The sequence below is a fragment of the Pristiophorus japonicus genome, chromosome 8 (genome assembly GCF_044704955.1).
Source record: "Pristiophorus japonicus isolate sPriJap1 chromosome 8, sPriJap1.hap1, whole genome shotgun sequence".
Taxonomy (NCBI): domain Eukaryota; kingdom Metazoa; phylum Chordata; class Chondrichthyes; family Pristiophoridae; genus Pristiophorus; species Pristiophorus japonicus.
In genome coordinates, this window is record NC_091984.1 from 24,793,922 (window position 1) to 24,814,196 (window position 20,275).

Below are 20,275 nucleotides of genomic sequence, written 5' to 3' on the forward strand. Positions count from 1 at the left end.
CCACCTCCTTCTCAAAGTGGTGCAAGGGGAAAGGGGATGGTAATGGGAGAAGTAAAGAAACAAAGGATGGGTCTATCATAAGCACTGCCCCCATTGTGTTGGAGAGCAGCTGTTGGTAATGATTCTGCTATTCCCATTTACACCTCCTCCAGACCCAGCTTTTGTTTCCTTACTTGTTCTTTACTATCCCCTTTTGCCTTGCACCATCATCCCTTTTGACATTTAATCTCTCCTGTCTTCCACCCGCCACAGACCTTCCCTTTTATTCTTTATCCACCTCTGCACTTGCTTAAAAACTGTTACATCTTTAACTTTGAGTTCTGATGAAAAGTCTGTCTAAAACTTTAACTTTTTGTCTCCCCACAAATGCTGCCTGACCTGCTGAGTATTTACAGCATTTTCCGTTTTTATTTGGGTCCAAATATGATTAATTAATTCTAGTCCATATGGGCATTCCGAGAAAAAGAGAGAATGGCTGTAGGAGGTGGCTGTGATGATGGTTCTCTCGTCTACCCCTTTTGTGATGTAAATACACATTTGTTGCATTAGTAGAATCAGATTAACTGGTCAAGCATATGCAGTACAATCATAATGGGGAGCTTATACAATCAGAGAATCATAGATATTTACAGCACGGAAGGAGGCCATTTCGGCCCATCATGTCCGTGCCGGCCAACAAAGAACATTCTCGCCCAAACCCACTATCCAGCTCTTGGTCCGTAATGTTGTAGGTTACGGCACTTCCAAGTGCACATCCAAGTGAGGGTTTTTGCCTTGACTACCCTTTCAGGCAGTGAGTTGCAGACCCCCACCACCCTCTGGGTGAAGGAATTTCCCCTCAAATCCCCTGTAAATCTTCTACCAATTACTTTAAATCTATGCCCCCTGGTTGTTGACCCCTCTGCTAAGGGAAATAGGTCCGTCCTGTCTACTCTATCTAGGCCCCTCATAATTTTATACACCTCAATAAAGCCTCCTCTGTTCCAAAGAAAACAAACCCAGCTGATCCAATCTTTCCTCATAACTAGAATTCTCCAGTCCAGGCAACATCTTTGTAAATCTCCTCTGCACCCTCTCTAGTGCAATCACATATTTCCTGTAATGTGGTGACCAGAACTGCATGCAGTAATCTAGCTGTGGCCGAACTAGTGTTTTATACAGTTCAAGTATAACCTCCCTGCTCTTGTATTCTATGCCTCGGCTAATAAAGCAAGTATTCCGTACGCCTTCTTAACCACCTTATCTACTTGACCTGCTACCTTCAGGGATCCATGGACATGCACTCCCTTTGTTCCTGTATGCTTATTGGCCCTGAAATTGCGATGTCCCGGGTCCATAAGAAGTTCCTACGGACCCGTGAATGCATCGGAAAAGCAGGTTTCCAGCGCGCAATGCGCATGCGCTTGCGCTGGAAACTGACATTTCTGATCCGTCAAGTTTTTGGTCTTGACAGATGGGAGCTAGGACATTTGCAGGGTAAAATTTCCGACATTTACGAATATCTTGCCCTGCAAATGACCTTTAAAATCCTGCGCCTGAAAAAGCAGGCTTATAGCCTACTTTTACAGGCCCAAGTGGTTAAAAATACACATACAAATAAAAAAAGTTATAAAAGCATTTACGTTTAAAAATCCTTCCCACTATGGTAAGTTTATTTTAAGTGTTAATAAAATGTTTTTTTTTTAAAAAGTCAGAAAATGATTTTTTTATAACAACTTTAATTTAAATGCATGTTAATTGTGTACTTTATTTTCTATTTTTTATTGTTTTTTTTTAAGTGTTTGAGGTGGGGGTTCTCATTCATTGCAATAGGAGTTCCGTACTTACAGAACCCCTATTGCTATGAATGAGAAACTATACTGTACCCGATTGGCTGCTGTCACTAGATCCTGGCCTGCGCACGTTCCCACGTGCACGAGCTGAGCGCGCAGTCGCCTCTGGGCCTCGGGCTCGGAAGTTCGGACAGTCGCAGCAGCAGCAGGTAAGTGCGTAATCTTTTGCTTTTTTTAGGTCGTTTACCCGAAGGAAGAGGTTGAATGGAATTTCAGGCCAATGTGTATTCCCTTGCCTTGTTAGCCCTCCCCAAATGCATTACCTCACACTTCTCCGGATTGAATTCCATTTGTCACTGTTCTGCCCACCTGACCAGTTCATTGATGTCTTCCTGCAGTCTACAGCTTTCTTCATTATCAACCACACAGCTGATTTTAGTATAATTTGCAAACTTCTTAATCATAACCCCCTACATTCAAGTCTAAATCATTGATATACACCACAAAAAGCAAGGGACCTAGTACTGAGCCCTGTGGAACCCCACCGGAAACAAAGTGGCAAGTTGAATCCAAAATTGGCTCAGAGGCAGCAAGCAAAGGGTAATGGTTGATGGGTGTTTTTGTGACCATTATCCTTTGCTTCCTGCATCTGAGCCAATTTTGGATCCAACTTGCCACTTTGTCCTGGATCCCATGGGTTTTTACTGTCTAGGGATGTAAAGCAGAAGATTTCTTCCTGATAAGACAATTTAACATATCATGGAGTACTATAACAATTCTACATTAGCCAACGCATGTTCTGGTTGACTGGATCAAGATGACCCAAACTAAATGCAATTTAGTGTCAGCTGTTGAGAATGTGAATAGAGGAATTGTGAATGTGTCAAGTGGTGAAGAGAATCATGGGAAGATAGCTGAAAGAAATGTCAATCTGCAATACTTGCAGTGTCGACACAAAAAGAGGTTACTCAGAGTGTGGTCAAACACGAGTTACGGGAAAAGCGAAGTCAGGTATGAGTCATACGAAGGGACTGCTATAACAAGCCATAAAATAGGGAAGAATCCGTAAGCGAAACCGTAAACACAGACTAACATTAGCGCCCGCCCTGTCTGGGGGACCTGTCGGCCTGCCATTGGATGTATTCTGGGGGAAGCAGAAAGTGATTGGATGAACTAAGTGCTAATCAAATGTGTTCTGTTTTGAAAATGTATAACTGCTGTGGTTTCGCGCTATAACGAGACTTGTCCTGAGGGAGTTGAACAAGCTCTAATAGAGTGTGTTCCTTTATCTTGACAAGTCCCGATCGGAGAATCTTCAATAAAGGTCTTTTACAGAAAAGGCAACATGGGTGTTCGTGTCAGTGTATTCGCTGAAACAGATTGAGGGAAAATCCTCGGAGTCAGAAGGTTGTGGGTTCAGATCCCACTCCAGGGACTCGAGCACAAAAATCTAGGCCGACACTCCAGTGCAGTGTTGTGGGAGTGCTACACTGTCGGAGGTGCTGTCTTTCGGATGAAACAGTTGCTCTCTCAAGTGGATACAAAAGATTCCAAAGCACTATTTTTGAAGAAGAGCAGGGGAGTTATCTCCGGTGTCCTGGCCAATTTTTATCTCTCAATCAACATAACATAAAAAACAGATTATCTGGTTAGTATCACACTACTGTTTGAGAGCTTGCTTGTGCGCAAACTGGATGCCGTGTTTCCTACATTGCAACAGTGACTACACTCCAAAAGTACTTAACTGGCTGTAAAATGCTTTGAGACATCCAATGGTCGTGAAAGGCGCTATATAAATCCAAGTCATTCTTTTTTTTCCATTTCAATTTCACGGGATTAAAGCTTTAAAAAAAGGCATTCATGACTCTTAAATAACTCAAATTTTAAAATGAGATCAAGAGAAGACCATGGGGGTGAAATTTGTCTTTTCTTACTTCAGTGCAAAAGTGAGCACAAGTATAAAGCAGTGCTGGCAGCTGAAAATCAAAGCCAACTATTTTTACTAAAAATAGTGACGACAGAATTCCATCCCCCAATATTAACACAATAGTCTTAGTGTGATTTTACACAACAAGGTTATGACTTAGAAAACCACTTGGTGCCATTTCAGTTTCAAATAGAAGGCTCAGTAAACTGCTGTGTACCAATACACTTCGTAAATTTCAAATTTTCTCCTTGCCTTGTTGGGAGTGCAGCATAGATTTACTAGAATGATACCTGGACTCCATGAGTTAAATGATGAGGAGAGATTACAGCAACTAGGGTTGTATTCCCTGGAATTTAGAAGATTAAGGGGTGATTTGTTTAAAGTTTTCAAGATATTAAGAGGAACTGATAGGATAGAGAATAAAATATTATATCCACTGGTGAGAGAGTCCAGGACTAGGGAACAGAGTCGAAACATTAGGAGTGAAGTTAGAAAACACACAAGGACGTGTTTGGAACTCTCTTCTGCAAACGACAGTTGATGCTATTTAATTGTTAATTTGAGATAGATAGATTTTTGTTAACACCAAAAGTATTTAGGGATATGGGGCAAAGGCAGATATATGGAGTTAGGTCACAGATCAGTCATGATCTTGGTAAATAAGACTGGTGGGTTGTAGACGCAAATAGACATATGGGAATGTCGTTGTGGTGATAATGGAGATCTGGCTCAAAAAAGGCTAGGATTGGGTACTAAATATTCCTTGATGGTGGCAGTATGGATTAAGCAGAATATTACATTGCTGGAGGGCGGGGATGTCCTGGAGGGGTCAATGACAGAATCTATTTGGTTAGAGTTAAGAAACAATAGAGGTGCCATTACACTACTAAGCATATTCTATAGGCCGCCAACTAGTGGGATGGATAGAGGAGCAAATTTGCAGGGAAATTAGAGGGGTGCCAGAACTATAGAGAAGTGATAACAGGGAACTTCAACTATCCCAATATAGACTGGGATAGTAATAGTGTAAAGGGCAGAGAAGGGGAAGAATTTCTAAAATGTGTTCAGCAGAACTTTCTTGATCAATAAGTTTCCAGCCCAACAAGGAAGGAGGCATTGCTGGATCTGGGAAAAGTGGGTCAAGTGGAGCAAGTGTCAGTAGGGAAACAATTCGGGAAGTGATCACAATATCATAAGGTTTAGAGTAGCTAATGGAAAAAGACAGGGAGCAATCTAAAGAAAGTGTGAGGTCATGCACTTTGGCAGAAAAAAAAATCAAAGAGCAAATTATTATTTAAATGGAGAAAGATTGCAAAGTGCCGCAGTACAGTGGGACCTGGAGGTACTTGTACATGAAACGCAAAAGAATAGTATGCAGGTATAGTAAGTGATCAGGAAGGCCAATGGTATCTTGGCCTTTATTGCAAAGGGGATGGAGTATAAAAGCAGGAAAGTCTTACTACACAGCTATATAAAAGGTATTGCTGAGGCCACACCTGGAATACTGCGTGCAGTTTTGGTTTCCATATTTACGAAAGGATATACTTGCTTTGGAGGCAGTTCAGAGAAGGTTCATAGGTGGATTCCGGGGATGAAGGGGTTGACTTATGAGGAAAGGTTGAGTAGGTTGGGACTCTACTCATTGGAATTCAGAAGAATGAGAGGTGATCTTATCGAAACGTATAAGATTATGAGGGGGCTTGACAAAGTGGATACAGAGAGGATGTTTCCACTGATGGGGGAGATTAGAACTAGAGGGCATGATCTTAGAATAAGGGGCCGCCCATTTAAAACTGAGATGAGGAGAAATTTATTTTCTCAGAGGATTGTAAATCTGTGGAATTCGCTGTCTCAGAGAGCTGTGGAAGCTGGGACATTGAATAAATTTAAGACAGAAATAGACAGTTTCTTAAACGATAAGGGGATTATGGGGAGCGGGCGAGGAAGTGGAGCCGAGTCCATGATCAGATCAAACATAGAAACATAGAAAATAGGTGCAGGAGTAGGCCATTCAGCCCTTCGAGCCTGCACCGCCATTCAATGAGTTCATGGCTGAACATCAACCCCAGCACCCCACTCCTGCTTCCTCACCACACCCGCTGAACCCCCAGCAGAAAGGACTACATCCAACTCCCTCCTGAATACATCCAGTGAACTGGCCCCAACAACTCTCCGTGGCAGAGAACCCCACAGGCCCACCACCCCCGGGGTGAAGAAGTCTCCCCCCATCCCCAAATGGCCCATCCACCCCCCATCCCTGCGACCACCGGTTCTGGACCTCCCCAACATTAATAAGAACATAAGAATTAGGAACAGGAGTAGGCCATTTAGCCCCTCGAGCCTGCTCCGCCACCAAAGATCATGGCTGATCTGGCCGTGGACTCAGCTCCACTTACCCGCCCGCTCCCCATAACCCTTAATTCCCTTATTGGTTAAAAATCTATCTGTGATTTGAACATATTCAATGAGCTCGGCCTCAACTGCTTCCTTGGGCAGAGAACTCCACAGATTCACAACCCTCTGGGAGAAGAAATTCCTTCTCAACTCGGTTTTAAATTGGCTCCCCCGTATTTTGAGGCTGTGCCCCCCTAATTCTAGTCTCCCCAACCAGTGGAAACAACCTTTCTGCCTCTATTCTGTTTATCCCTTTCATTATTTTAAATGTTTCTATAAGATCCCCTCATCCTTCTGAGCTCCGAGTAAAGACCCAGTCTACTCAATCTATCATCATAAGGTATCCTCCTCTCCGGAATCAGCCTAGTGAATAGTCTCTGTACCCCTTCCAAAGCCAGTATATCCTTCCTTAAGTAAGGTGACCAAAACTGCACGCAGTACTCCAGGTCTCACCAATACCCTGTACAGTTGCAGCAGGACCTCCTTGCTTTTGTACTCCATCCCTCTCGCAATGAAGGCCAACATTCCATTCGCCTTCCTGATTACCTGCTGCACCTGCAAACTAACTTTTTGGGATTCATGCACAAGGACCCCCAGGTCCCTCTGCACCGCAGCATGTTGTAATTTCTCCCCATTCAAATAATATTCCCTTTTACTGTTTTTTTTCCCCCCCAAGGTGGATGACCTCACATTTTCCGACATTGTATTCCATCCGCCAAACCTTAGGCCATTCGCTTAACCTATCTAAATCTCTGCAGCCTCTCTGTGTCCTCTACACAACCTGCTTTCCCACTAACCTTTGTGTCATCTGCAAATTTTTTTTTCAGCCATGATCTTTTGAATGGCGGAACAGGCTAGAGGGGCTATATGGCCTACTCCTGTTCCTATTTATGTTCTTATGTAAAAACTTAGAGAAAAGCCAATTTCAGAGGGTTGAGAATGGATCTGGCCCGGGTAAATTGGAATCGAAGATTGTCAGGCAAAACTGTAATCGAACAATGGGCTGCCTTTAATGAGGAGATGGTTCGGGGTACATTCCCACGAGGGGAAAAGGTATGGCAACCAAAGCCAGAGCTCCCTGGATGACAAAAGAGATAGAGAGTAAGATGAAGCAGAAAAAGGGGGCATATGACAGATGTCAGCTTGAGAATACAAGTGAAAACCACGGTGAATATAGAAAATTAAGAGGGGAAGTGGAAAAGTAAATAAGAGGGGCAAAGAGAGAATTATGAGAATAGTTGGCAGCTAACATAAAAGGGAATCTAAAGAGTCTTCTATAGGCATATAAATGGTAAACGGGTAGTAAGAAGAGGAGTGGGGCCAATTAGGGACCAAAATGGAGACCTACGCGTGGTAGGTACTAACTAAGTACTCTGCATCTGTCTTTTCAAAGAAAGAAGATGCTGCCAAAGTCAGAGTGAAAGAGGAGGTAGTTGAGATATTGGATGGGATAAAAATTGATACGGTGGAGGTACAGGTGCAGCGTCGAGAATCTGGAACCCTCAGGACAGAGGCTGTTCGGGATTCCGGGCTTTCGACTGTCTTTGATGTCACGAATCCGGAAAAACCCAAGCCCAGGTTCGGGTATTGCCAGATTTTGGAACGTCAAGGGGGGAGGGGGGACCCCTCTGAGGATCTAGTCGGGCCAGCCGGCCCCATCGAGGTGGTGTTCGGGCGGGGCCCCGCCAAAGGAGCTGTTCGGGCCGACTGGCCCCAATCGAGGGGGAGGTGTTCAGGCGGGGGCCCGTTGAGGAGGCCCGGAGGCAAGGGCAGCAGCGGCGAGGCAGTGGTGGGGCTCCAAGGTCAGCAGCATCGGCGGGTCCGGATTCCAGCGACCTTGCCACTGATCGGTCCAGAGTCCGGATTCTCAACGCTGCACCTGTACTAGAAAGCTGGCTGTACTTAAAGTAGATAAGTCACCAGGACCGGATGGGATGCAGCCTAGGATGCTAAGGGAAGTAAAAGGTGGAAATTGCAGAGGTACTGGCCATAATCTTCCAATCCTCCTTAAATACGGGTCTGGTGCCCGAGGACTAGAGAAATGTAAATGTTACATCCTTGTTTAAAAACTAGTGCAAGGATAAACTCAGCAACTACAGGCCAGTCAGTTTAAACTCGTTAGTGGAGAAGCTTTTAGAAACGATAACCTGAGATAAAATTAACAGACGCTTAAGTATGGATTAATTAAGGAAAGCCAGCACAGATTTGTTAAACACAAATCGTGTTTAACTAATTTGATTGAGTTTTTTGATGAGGTAACAGAAAGGGTTGATGAGGACAATGCGGTTGATGTAGTGTACATGGACTTCCAAAAGGCCTTTGATAAAGTGCCACATAATAGGCCTGCCAGCAAAGTTGAAGCCCATGGAATAAAAGGGAGAGTGGCAGCATGGATACAAAATTTGCTAAGTGACAGGAAATAGAAACTAGTGGTGAACAGTTGTTTTTCAGACTGGAGGAAGGTATACAGTGGTGTTCCCCAGGGGTTGGTACTAGTTAGCAGGAGCCACGAGATCGGGACGCAGGAGAGACGAGAGTTCGGGGCCCAGACGAGGCGTGTGCCCAGGGGCAGCACCGGTCAGCTCATACTGTGATATGTGTGAGCACTAAGTCCGTGCAGCAGAGCTGGTCTCCGGTCATCTTGGTCAATCCTTACCACTGGACCAAGACCTAGCTGTGTCAAGACCGTGTGGTGGCTAGTGTGCAACGGCCACCACACATTAAAAAAATCCACGCACAGGCATCTTCCACCCTTCAACATGTAGTTCAGGACCTGGAATATTAGGTTCTTCACTGAAACACCAGTGAACTTTTTGGCATGGAAGCAAGTCATCCTCGATTCGAGGGACTGCCTATGATGATGATGGTACTAGAACCACTGTTTTTCTTGATATATATTAATGACTTAGACTTGGGTGTACAGGGCACAATTTCAAAATTTGCAGATGACACAAAACTTGGAAGTATAGTGAACAGTGAGGAGGATAGACTTCAAGAGAACATAGACAGGCTGGTGAAATGGGCCGACACGTGGCAGATGAAAGTTAACGCAGAAAAGTTCTAAGTGATACATTTACAAGGAGAGGCAATATAAACTAAAGTCTACAATTCTAAAGCGGGTGCATGAACAGAGACCTGGGGGTAATATGTGCACAAATCGTTGAAGGTGGCAGGGCAGGTTGAGAAAGTGCTTAAAAAAAGCTTACGGAATCCTGGACTTCATAGAGACAGAGAGTCCAAAAGCAAGGAAATTATGAACCACCTTTTAAAAAACCACTGGTTCGGCCTCACCTGGAGTATTGTGTCCAATTCTGGTCACTGCACTTTAGGAAGGATGTGAAGGCCTTAGAGAGGGTGCAGAAAAGATTTACAAGAATGGTTCCAGGGATGAGAGACTTCAGTTACATGGATAGACTAGAGGAGCTGGAGTTGTTCTCCTTACAGCAGAGAAGGTTGAGAGGAGATTTGATAGATGCTCAAAATCATGAGGGGTCTATTTAGAACAGTGAGGAGGATAGTGATAGACTTCAAGAGAACATAGACAGGCTGGTGAAATGGGCCGACACGTGGCAGATGAAAGTTAATGCAGAAGAGGTCGAAGTGATACATTTAAAAGGAGAGGCAATATAAACTAAAGTCTACAATTCAGAGAGAAACTGTTCCGATTGGCAAAAGAGTCAAGAACCAGAAGACACAGATTTAAGGTGATTGGCAAAAGAACCAAAGGCGACACGACAAAAAACCTTTTTACGTAGCGAGTGGTTAGTGTTATATGTGTAAACCTGTAAATACCATGTTTAACCACCAGAGGGCTCATCCCCTGGAGTCCCAAGGGATCCTACAATCACTTGGGAGCACCTGTACATAAGGAGGCCTCACAGGCTGGAGAGACACTCTGAGACCTGTAATAAAGGAATACTGTCACACCTTACTTTGAGCTTGCAGTATCTGGTCTGACTCTTTATTCAAGACATAACAGTTAAGATCTAGAATTCACTATCTGAATGGCTGAAGGAAGCAGATTAAATTATGGCTTTCAAAAGGGAATTGGATAAGTACCTGAAGGAAAAAAAACTGCAGGACTATGAGGAAAGGGTGGGGGTGTGGGACAAGCTGAAGTGCTCTTGCAGATAGCTGGCACAGGCTCGACAGGCTGAACGGCCTCCTTCTGTGCTGTAACCATTCTATGATTCTATGTTATTGAATGGTCTACTTCTGTTCCTGTGTTCCAAAAGCAAATACAATTGCGGAGTATTAGTCCACCCCATTCATCAGCGTAAACCTAATTATAACTCTCAACATGTCCAGAATGTTTTAGGAGGAAGAGTGCAAAACTAACGGAAAAAAAGACACTGGGCCAGATGTTGCTGTGAAAATAATGGTGCTCAGAATTATTTATGCAACGCAGTTAAAAGTGAAAATCTGGAAGTTGTTTTCCGAGATGCGTGAAAACGGTATTTCGTTGTCTGGCTCCCTTTTCAAATGTATTGAATTGTGTAAAGTTCCTGCACTGTTGTCGCCGATCCGGACTAAACACGCCAATAAAAGTTAAGTCAAGTCATTCCAGTCCAAGTACCATTTAATGGCATGGTAACTTTTAATTACTGAAAACAACCTCTCTGGCGCTGAAAATGAACTTTATTATTCCAATCTCGGGCCTTTCAAGCCTCACTGGGACAAGACTCAATTGTTTTGCTGTAATAATGTCACCTGCTTGGATATACCTCACTCTTAAATCAAAAAATGTGTCCACATATTGGGGAGTCCAAAACTAAGGGCCATAAATATAAAAGATAGTCACTAATAAATTCAATAAGGAATTCAAGAGGAACGTCTTTACCCAGAGAACGGAACTCATTGCTATGTGGAGTGGTTGAAGCAAATATCATAGAGGCTTTTAAGAGGAAGCTAGATAAGTATATGAGGGAGAAAGGAATAGAAGGATATGTTGACAGAGTTAGATGAAGTAGGGTGGGAGGAAGCTCATGTGGAGCATAAATGCTGGCATTGACCAGTTGGGCTGAACAGCCGGTCTCTGTGCTGTAAATTCTATGTATTTCTACTTGCTGTGCAAAGCCCCATAGAAAGACAATGGGCAAGTGCAAGTCCCACAAATAGCTGTGCCATTCGTTCACGGTTCACAGCAAAATCTAGCCCATTATGTCATTTAATAGATATGTTATCCCAAAATTAAGCACGCAATATGACATCTGTACAGAATGTCACAAGACCAATTGTTGTATAACGAATAAAGCTAGCAGTCTGGAATCAATAGCCCATACTAGCAGCATCTGTGTCAATTCAACAACAGTCTATCTCCTAAATGCTCCCAAAATAATCCTAAATTACAAATCAGTTCACTTATAGGTTAACCTAAAAGCACCAACAATGCCAAAAGTGTAATGATGGCCAACTCCTAAAGGGACAGGAAGGAACTTGACCTCAGGACATCACAAAGCACTTTACAGCCAATTAAATACTTTTGAAGTGCAGTCATTGTTGGAAAATGCAACTGCCAATTTGCACACAGCAAGGCTCCACAAACAGCAATGAGCTACATGACCAGATAATCGGCTTTTTAGTGGTGTTGGTTGACGGATAAATATTTGCCAGAAAACTGGGTAGAACTCCCCTGCTCGTCATCGAATAGTGCCGAGGGATTTTTTTACGTCCACCTGTGCAGATGGGGCTTCAGTTTAAAATCTCATCCGAAAGACAGCACCAATGTTTCCTCTTTTTTAAAAAAATATAGGGAATGCTGCCTCCGACAGTATAGCACCCGCTGAGTACTGTATCGAAGTGTCAGCTGAGATTATGTGTTCAAGTGTCTGAAGTGAACCTATATATCTTTTGACCCATAGGGAGAGTGTGCTACCACTGAGCCAAGGCTGACACCTAATTTACTACTTCATGCACCCCCACCCCCCCACCCATCCCAGGAAGGAATAAAGTTCTAACTTTGAATTTTAGAATTGAAAAATACCTTCAATTAATATTACAACTTAAAAAATTCAAAGTCAGAAAGGCTTTTATCCATGATGGTTGTAGCAGACCCCGGTATCAAACCCATTCCCAGTTCAGTTTCTCTCTCCCACTCCTGAACGCGGGGACTCTTGGTACACTTCCACGGGTGGCAGCAGCTCTCTACTATCTCACCCTAGTGGTTAGTTTTCAATGCGAGAGTGCTGGCAAGCTCGTTGACAATGAGGCCCATCAATGCCATGCCCAATCCGGACGTCCGATCCTGCCCGCAGTTGACCTCCGCACATAACTCAATCCTGTACTCAGTTGACATCTGCACGCAAGCATTTGCCAGCTGGGGCCACTGGCAGTGATCATAAACAGGAAGTCTGCCTGTGGGGGAGGAAAGAAAGGGAATGCCAACATGAAGTGGGGAAGTTGGAAAAGGGTAATGCCTTTTATAATAATAAAGGGTGTGGGGGCAGGGGGGCGGTTGTTGTCGAAGTTAAGAGTTGTCAATAAGTGTCAGGGCAGGGAGGAAGAATCAATGTCAGTTTGAACTGAGAGGATAGGGGTGGGAAGGGAAGAAATGTGCCAATCTGAGCACGGGGTGGAAGAAAAGTACCAGATTGAATTAGGGTGAAGAGATGTGGGTGCCATTTTGAACTCGAGGGTTGGATGAGGAGTGTGAAAGGATTTGCAGTTGGATTCTGTATTGGGTCCTTCGAGGGTATAGTGTTTCTGTGAACTGGGGCAGTGGAGGTGGATACGAGAGACAGTTGAAGTAAATCTTTGAGGAAGTAATAGTCTGGTTGGCCAGTTGAATTTCCAAATTACACTTTTAAAATTTTTGTTGTCGAAAAAAGGATTTAAAAATAAATCACCTCTGAAGAATAAATTTATGGTGGTGCTGTAATGAATTGCTAGTGTTGCCGCTATCTCAACCTTAAAGTATCTACGCACACGGTTGTCGTATATTAGCTTTGCACAGCAGGTGGTGGAACCTGCCTATTATTTACAGTAAAATTGTAGGCAGCTTCTGCTAAAGCTACTATATGTACACCAACTGAAAAAGCAGATTACCCCATCAGCTTTCAAGTTAGCAGAAAACTTACCAGGTACATGTATTATGTAGTTCTAAGAATCCTTCTACACACTTCTCCTCCAGGCAGCATAACGGCACTGTGCAAATGATGGCAGGAGTGGTTTAGCAACAGTATGCAACGGCCAAAAGTAGCAAGAACTGAAACATTTCAATAAAGAGCACACTTATTCTGTAACTTCAGTGTCAGTGAAGGTTTAGGTTTAACTCTTAAGTTTCCCAGTTATCTTAATGTTGCAGTGTAAATTCAAAGCCAAGAGCAACCCGATGACCTGAAGAGGAACAAGATGCTTTGGAAGAGAAAGGAGATACAGCTATATATAAACATGCATGTACAAAGCTCCATCCTGGGCAGCAGAATTCAAGTTTCACCTAAACAGTGTAAAAAGGGTACAGCCTGGCTGAAACCAGAACTGCAGTTACCAATCTCAGATCAGCAGCTGCAGTGTAAAAATACCCAAGGCATCATTTTTGGCCAGTGTGTCTCCAAAGTCCTCCTCAAATTTACAATTTAACATTCATCGCAGTTGCTTCTGACACTCGATATTCAGTATGATACCAATCTACCGGACTTCTAAAACATTTTTGGACTAGGGGACAAGTCAAAATTCAAATTAAGGACATTTATAAAAATTTAAATCAAGCATTTATTGCAATTTTTATTAAGGCTGTGCTACATAGTAAAAAAAACTTATCACTCATAATAGAATTTGACTTCTGTGATTAGCCAAACATTTTGATGAACCATTGAACCGAAGTATATATTTTTCAACTTGCCACATTTGAAAATTTGAGTTTCTGAGTCCTGCATTTAATAGACTTCGGTAGCTGAAGGTCATTCCCAGGAAAGTACACCTCCATCTACAGCAAACTTAGAATTCCTTAGGGGCTTGTCATTTAGTGCGTGCATCTGGTAAAACTGGTTATGCAAAGCTTCTCCTCTAGAGCAGGATTTTAGGGGTCACATCAACTAACATGGAGCTCATTAAAACACAATAGCAATTTACATATTATTGCAACCAAGTCAGTAGCCCAATAACTTACGCATGTTAGTGCCATCAAAAATAACAGAGATACATAACTATGAACATTTCCAATTTTTTGCAGTGATAAGCTATTTTGCAATCTAGGCACATACTGGACAATAGATTACGGTTTACAAATCATTCGTAGATTTTAAACAATTCTGCAAAATCTTAAAAAGGACTCAAAGTGGTTGCAAGAGTTGTTAAACCACTGTAAGCATGTGCAAATAGAGTTTCTTATGTATTATTATAGTGCATGAAAAAATCCAGAATGTAGAACAAACCTCAAGTCAGGGCTGGAGTAGTATAGGATAGAAAAACTAAAGGCCAACGTGGGATTCTTAAATTAAAGCTACATAAATGTAACTTTTTCCAGATCTGATTAAAGCTAATTATGTTCTTCTCACCACAAATCTTGCCTGACTTGCTGAGTATTTCCAGCATTTTCTGTTTTTAACTACATAACTGTGTATGATGCATCAAGTTTACATTTAATACTCTTGGCACAAGTCACTTCTGATGTTTCCTGCAGCTGTAATGCTACCAACTGCCTGGCACTAAAGTTGGTGAAATTGAAGCCCCTATCTTTTACTGCCTCTTTTTCGTATCAGAATAGCCTTAGGGGGAAATTTTAGAATACTGTTTTGGTGTGATGATTGCTTCAAAAATAAACTGATCCCATTTCCTTGCTGGTTTCAGTTTAACCTAGCACTGAAGGTATTTAAAGAGAGAAACATTGGAATGGAAATTTAGGGGTCAAGTTTCAGCCCGAGATGCTCCTTTTTTTTTTGGAGCAACTGGTTTAGAATGGAGTATCTTAGAAATTGCAATTCTCAGCATTTAGTTTGCTCCAGTTCTAGTCAGTTAGAAATTTCATTTTGGAACAGATTTTTCTTCCCCCAAAAGGGGGCGTGTCCGGCCACTTACACCTGTTTTGAAAGTTTAGGCAGTGAAAGCTTACTCCAAACTAACTTAGAATGGAGTAAGTGTAGATTTTTGTACGCTCAGAAAAATCTTGCCTACACTTAGAAAATCAGGCGTAAGGAAGACAGATGGTGGGGGGGGGGGGGGGGAGGGGGAAGGGTAGTTTAGAAACATGAAACACATCACTTTTACAAATAAAAAGAACCATCAGCAATAATAAATGATAAATAAATCAATAAATCAAAAAAATTTTTTTAAATGTTTTAAAAAAATCAATAAATAAAAAATTAAGTTTCTACTCACCGACTGCAGCACTGGGAGCCCTCCAACAGCGTGCTGGGACAGGGCCCCCCCAGTGTATGTCTCTCTCTGTCTATCAGTGTCTATGGCCCCAAGTTTCGGCCCGCGCCGAAAACGGCGCACCTCCAAGCTGGACGCCTGTTATTCTCCGGCTCCTCGGAGCTCGATCTCAGCTTGGCGCGGCGCGCTCTTCACAGCGGGGGGGGGGGGGGGGGGGGGAGGGGCGGAGCCAAACACTCATGCCGATTCTGTAAGTAGTGGGGGACGGGTCCAATTTAAATGAGCCAACGTGGTGCCGGCAACCCTGCGCGTGCGCGTTGGAGCGTGCGCGCAGTGTCAAACAAACATTGGCACTCGGCCATTTTTAAAAGGACTCGGCTGCCGTCGAGCCACTGACGCCGCCCCTTAAGCGTGGCCGAATGGCCTCAACCCCCTTGAAAAGCTGCGTGCGTCCGGTGTTGATCCTTCGGCTGCCGGCCAGCCACTGACACCGCTCCTATCCCATGGCCGAATGGCCTCAACCCCCTTGAAAAGCTGCGTGCGTCCAGTGTTGATCCTTCGGCTGCCGGCCAGCCACTAACAGAACGAAGGCCTGCCTGCAGCACAGCAGCTCAGCTCGAAGGCTGCTTGCTGCCGCTGTTGGGGCTACCATCGAGACACTGACGCCACACCCCTGCCTGTCTCCAACATGAAAGGCCTACCTGAAGCACAGCAGCTCGAAGGCTGCTGCTGTTTCACACAGGTAGGAACATGGTTTATTTAATCTTTTCTTTGCTTATAAATTTTTATTCAGGTTGGATTTATTTGTATAATATTTGTACAAGTATAACTAAGGATTGATTGCAGAATTTAATGACTTCCCTTTGCCCCCTCTCCACCCCCCCCCCCCACCTCGTTCCCTACGCCTGATTTGTAACCTACGCCTGATCTTCTAAAGTATAGACAAGGTTTTTTCGAGCGTACAAAAATCTTCACTTACTCCATTCTAAGTTACTTTGGAGTAAGTTTTCACTGCCGAAACTTTGAAAACAGGCGTAAGAGGGCGGACACGCTCCCTTTTGAAAAAAAAATTCTGTTCCAAAGTGAAACTGTTCTAACTGACTAGAACTGGAGCAAACTAAATGCCGAGAATTTGAATTTCTAAGATACTCCGTTCTACACCAGTTGCTCCAAAAAATCAGGAGCAATTGAGGCCGAAACTTGGGCCCTATGTGTTTCTGACAGCGAGGGTGGGGTGGGAAGAGCGGGGAGGAGGAGAGGGGGCAGGGAGAGGGAGGGAGGAGGCTGAACGGGCCCGGCCAACGAGATGAAGCCGGGCCGAAGTCTTCAGGCGGGGTCCGCCCGCAGCAAGATGCCAGGCGGGCGGGCCATACCGAAGACGTGAAGAGGGAGTTGGGCGGGAGGCAGCGGAGCGGGAGCTGGAGGTGGGGCGCGGCAGGCAGCGGCGCGAGAGCTGGGGGGGGGGCCAGAGGGAGCGTGAGCTGAACAGGGGCAGGGTGGGGGGAGCCGGAGCTGGAGCCGGAGCCACAGCCAGAGCCAGGGCAGGAGCTGGAGGAGGGAGGTGCAGTCCGATCTTCGTTGCCCCAGTGAGCCCATTCCCATTCGGCCAGGGCTAGGGGCGGCGTGCTTCTGGTCCCTCCCACACAGTTATGGGCACCTGAAGCTACTACACATGCGCACACGTGCAGAGGTCTCGACACTGTTTTCAGCGCCGGGACCTGGCTCCGCCCCCGACTGCTTGTGCTGTGCTGCGCTGCGTCGAGGGCCTGGATCGACCTGAGGGAGTGGCGAATATCGAGGTAAGTTTTCGGCTCGGCTCAAGGGGCTGCCCCGTTCTCGGCGAGGCCTGAAACTTGACCCCAATATGAGGGAACAAAAACGTCCAACAGTGGTTCTGCAAAGTTATTCAGGATACCCAGTGTCATCACCAAGCTTATTCAAAATGCTGTTAATCCAGACACAACCCACATTTGGACAAATTCACACGCTCACCATGATGCTTTACTAAAATGCTGAGGAAAACATTAACAACTATTCTCAGATTTTAAAGTACATTCCATAACTTTACTTTAATCTGAACTGAAGTTGGTTTTATTATTCACACGAGAGAATGTCCTGATGGTATAGTTGCTATCTCTCCTAGAGATAACTGACCGTTGAAAACTCATCCTTCTCCTCCACTCTAATCTTGATCGTCTTACTGAAGACTCCCTTCCCATTGCTCCAATCTGTTTGACCATTATGATCCACATCAAATTTTACCACCACTGGGCCCGTCAGATTTTCTGCTATCTTGTCGCCAGTAAGACCTCAGATTCTGATTTTCTTGCCCACAAGATATGGGTCTCCAAAGTTACCTCCATCTTGTGCTATTTCTTCAGTCTCTCTTACTCAGTCCATTTTTCCTTTGTGTAACCCCCTCCTAAAAAATTGGGGATAACACTTCTGACAGCACCTCCAATAGCCGTGACTTCCACCACCTAGAAGGACAAGGGCAGCAGGAGCGCAAGAACACCATCAGCTGCAAGTTCCCCTCCAAGTCACACACGATCTTGACTTGGAAATATATCACCGTTCCTTCACTGTCACGGGGTCAAAATCCTGCAACTCCCTCCCTAACAGCACTGTGGAAGTACCTTCACCACAAGCACTGCAGTGGTTCAAGAAGGCAGATCACCACCACCATCTTCTGAAGGGCAACGGAATGGTCAATAAATGCTGGCCTTGCCAGCGACACCCAATCCCATTAATGTATAAAATCCCCTTTCCCTTTGAAGCAACTCCTTATTGTCCTTCTAAACAACACTCAAGCGCTTGCACCAAAAGATCACTGACTCTCAAATTATCACCTTGAAAGCTGAAGCCCAACATCACCAGTTTTTTTTTGCTCTACACCTCTGGAACTCTGCTATTAAACACTGATAAATCATCTATTATTGTGTTGCACATCTTAAACGCCTCTGGCAGTTTCTGTCATTGTTCACTTCTAAACAAATTACCACCACCTGGGCTCCCAACAGAGCTGCAACCAAAAAAAGGAAAAAAAGGGCCTTGTAAATGTCTGGTGTGTCACCCAGGTCGGGTGGCACGGTTTAATGTGTTTTGTTTTGCAGATAAACTCCAAAAAGAGTTTCAAGGTTATCTGGTTCCATCTCAAATGATGGCTTTGATTATTTTTTCTAATAACGGAGAGGGTCCACCGGACACTACCCTCTCTCCCATGTTGGTCCTTCTTCACATCACTGACACAAGACGGATTGTATAAAAGTTTGTCGATGATACCAGATGAAGGGGCAAGGTAAACAGAGGAGGAATGCAGAAATTGTAAGAGGAAATAGGTTAAAGAAGTAAGCAGGTAGGTAGCAGGTGTAATATAGAGAAATAGTATACGTTAGGAAAAGAACAGGAAAAGGAGGTATACCGTATATGGTGGCAGAAGAGAGATCTAGGAGTGCAGATATATGGGGCCCAAGTTTCCACATGATTTGCACCTGATTTTTTAAGATCAACTGGTGGAGAACGGACTATCTTAGAAATCGCAATTCTCCACATTTTTTTTTCTGCAGTTCTAGTCAGGTAGAACAGTTCTACTTTGGAACAGAATTTTTTCTTCAAAAGGGGGCGTGTCCAGCCACTGACACCTGATTTCAAAGTTTCCACAGTGAAAACGTACTCCAAACTAAAGTAGAATGGAGCAAGTGAAGATTTTTGCAGAACTGAAAAAACCTGTTCTACACATTAAAAAAATCAGGCGCAGGTTACAAATTAGGCGTCCAGAACGAGGTGGGGGGGGAAGGGAACTCATTAAATTCTACAATAAATCCTTATTTATACTTATACAAATATTATACAAATAAATCCAACCTGAATAAACATTTATAAGCCAAGAAAAGATTAAATAAACCATCTTCCTACCTGTGTGAAAGTGCTTCAGCCAGGGAGAATTCTGCAGAGAGAGAGAGAGGGGGGAGGGAGAGAGAGAGAGAGAGAGAGAGAGAGAGAGAGAGAGAGAGAGAGAGAGAGAGAGAGAGGGATGGGGGGGGAGGGAGAGAGGGAGGGGGGGAGGGAGAGAGGGAGGGGGGGGAGGAGGGAAAGAGGGGAGGGGGGGGAGGAGGGAAAGAGGGAAGGGGGGGAGGAGGGAAAGAGGGAAGGGGGGGAGGAGGGAAAGAGGGAAGGGGGGGAGGAGGGAAAGAGGGAAGGGGGGGGGGGGGGAGGGAAAGAGGGAGGGGGAGGTCAGGTCGGATCGGATCCAGTCCGGGAGCAGGAGTCAGGTCCAGTGGGGGTCCAGTGGGGGGGGGGGGGGGGGGGGGGTGGCGGTGCGGGAGCGCGTGTCGGGTCGGGTCGGGTGTCGGGTCCGGTCCGGAGGCAGGGGGGAGCGGGTGTCGGGTCTGGTCGGGGGCGGGGAGCAGGAGCTGGCCGTGGGAGGAGCCTTATTCACACAGCCCGTGAGGCCATTCGGCCAGGGCTAGGGGCTGCGTGCTTCGGGCCCCTCCCACACAGTTCGGCGCCTGGAGCTACTGAACTTGCGTGCCCACTGTAGCGCGCATGTGCAGAGGTCCCGGCACTGTTTTCAGCGCAGGGACCTGGCTCCGCCCCCCCACAGCTCGTGCTGCGCTGCGCCGAGGGCCAGAGGACCTACAGGTCGGTGGGGAATACCGAGGATTCTTTTAGACGCCGTTTTAGGCGCGAAAAACGGGCGCCCAGCTCGGAGGGGCGCCCGTTTTTTTTCTTGTGGAAACTTGGGCCCATAGGTCTTCAAAAGATGTGGGCAAGAGTACACAATTCTAGAATCATAGAATAGCACAGGAGGCCAGCATTCGGACCATCGAGTTTGCACCGGCTCTTTCAAAGTGCAATACAGTTAGTCCCA

At 45.0% G+C, this 20,275-nt stretch overlaps 1 protein-coding gene across 8 annotated transcripts in view; it reads right to left on the reverse strand.

The window, feature by feature from the left end:
• The window catches only part of znf644b (zinc finger protein 644b), a 129,923-nt gene that overhangs the window by 73,259 nt on the left and 36,389 nt on the right, over positions 1 to 20,275 (reverse strand). The window contains exon 1 of one of the 8 annotated variants that reach the window (XM_070886572.1): positions 13,170 to 13,236. The exons of the other annotated variants lie outside the window; for them this stretch is intronic. The gene's annotated coding sequence lies outside the window, so the exon portion shown is untranslated. Of the gene's footprint in view, positions 1 to 13,169; positions 13,237 to 20,275 lie in introns of those variants that run through there. 8 annotated transcript variants of the gene reach the window in all.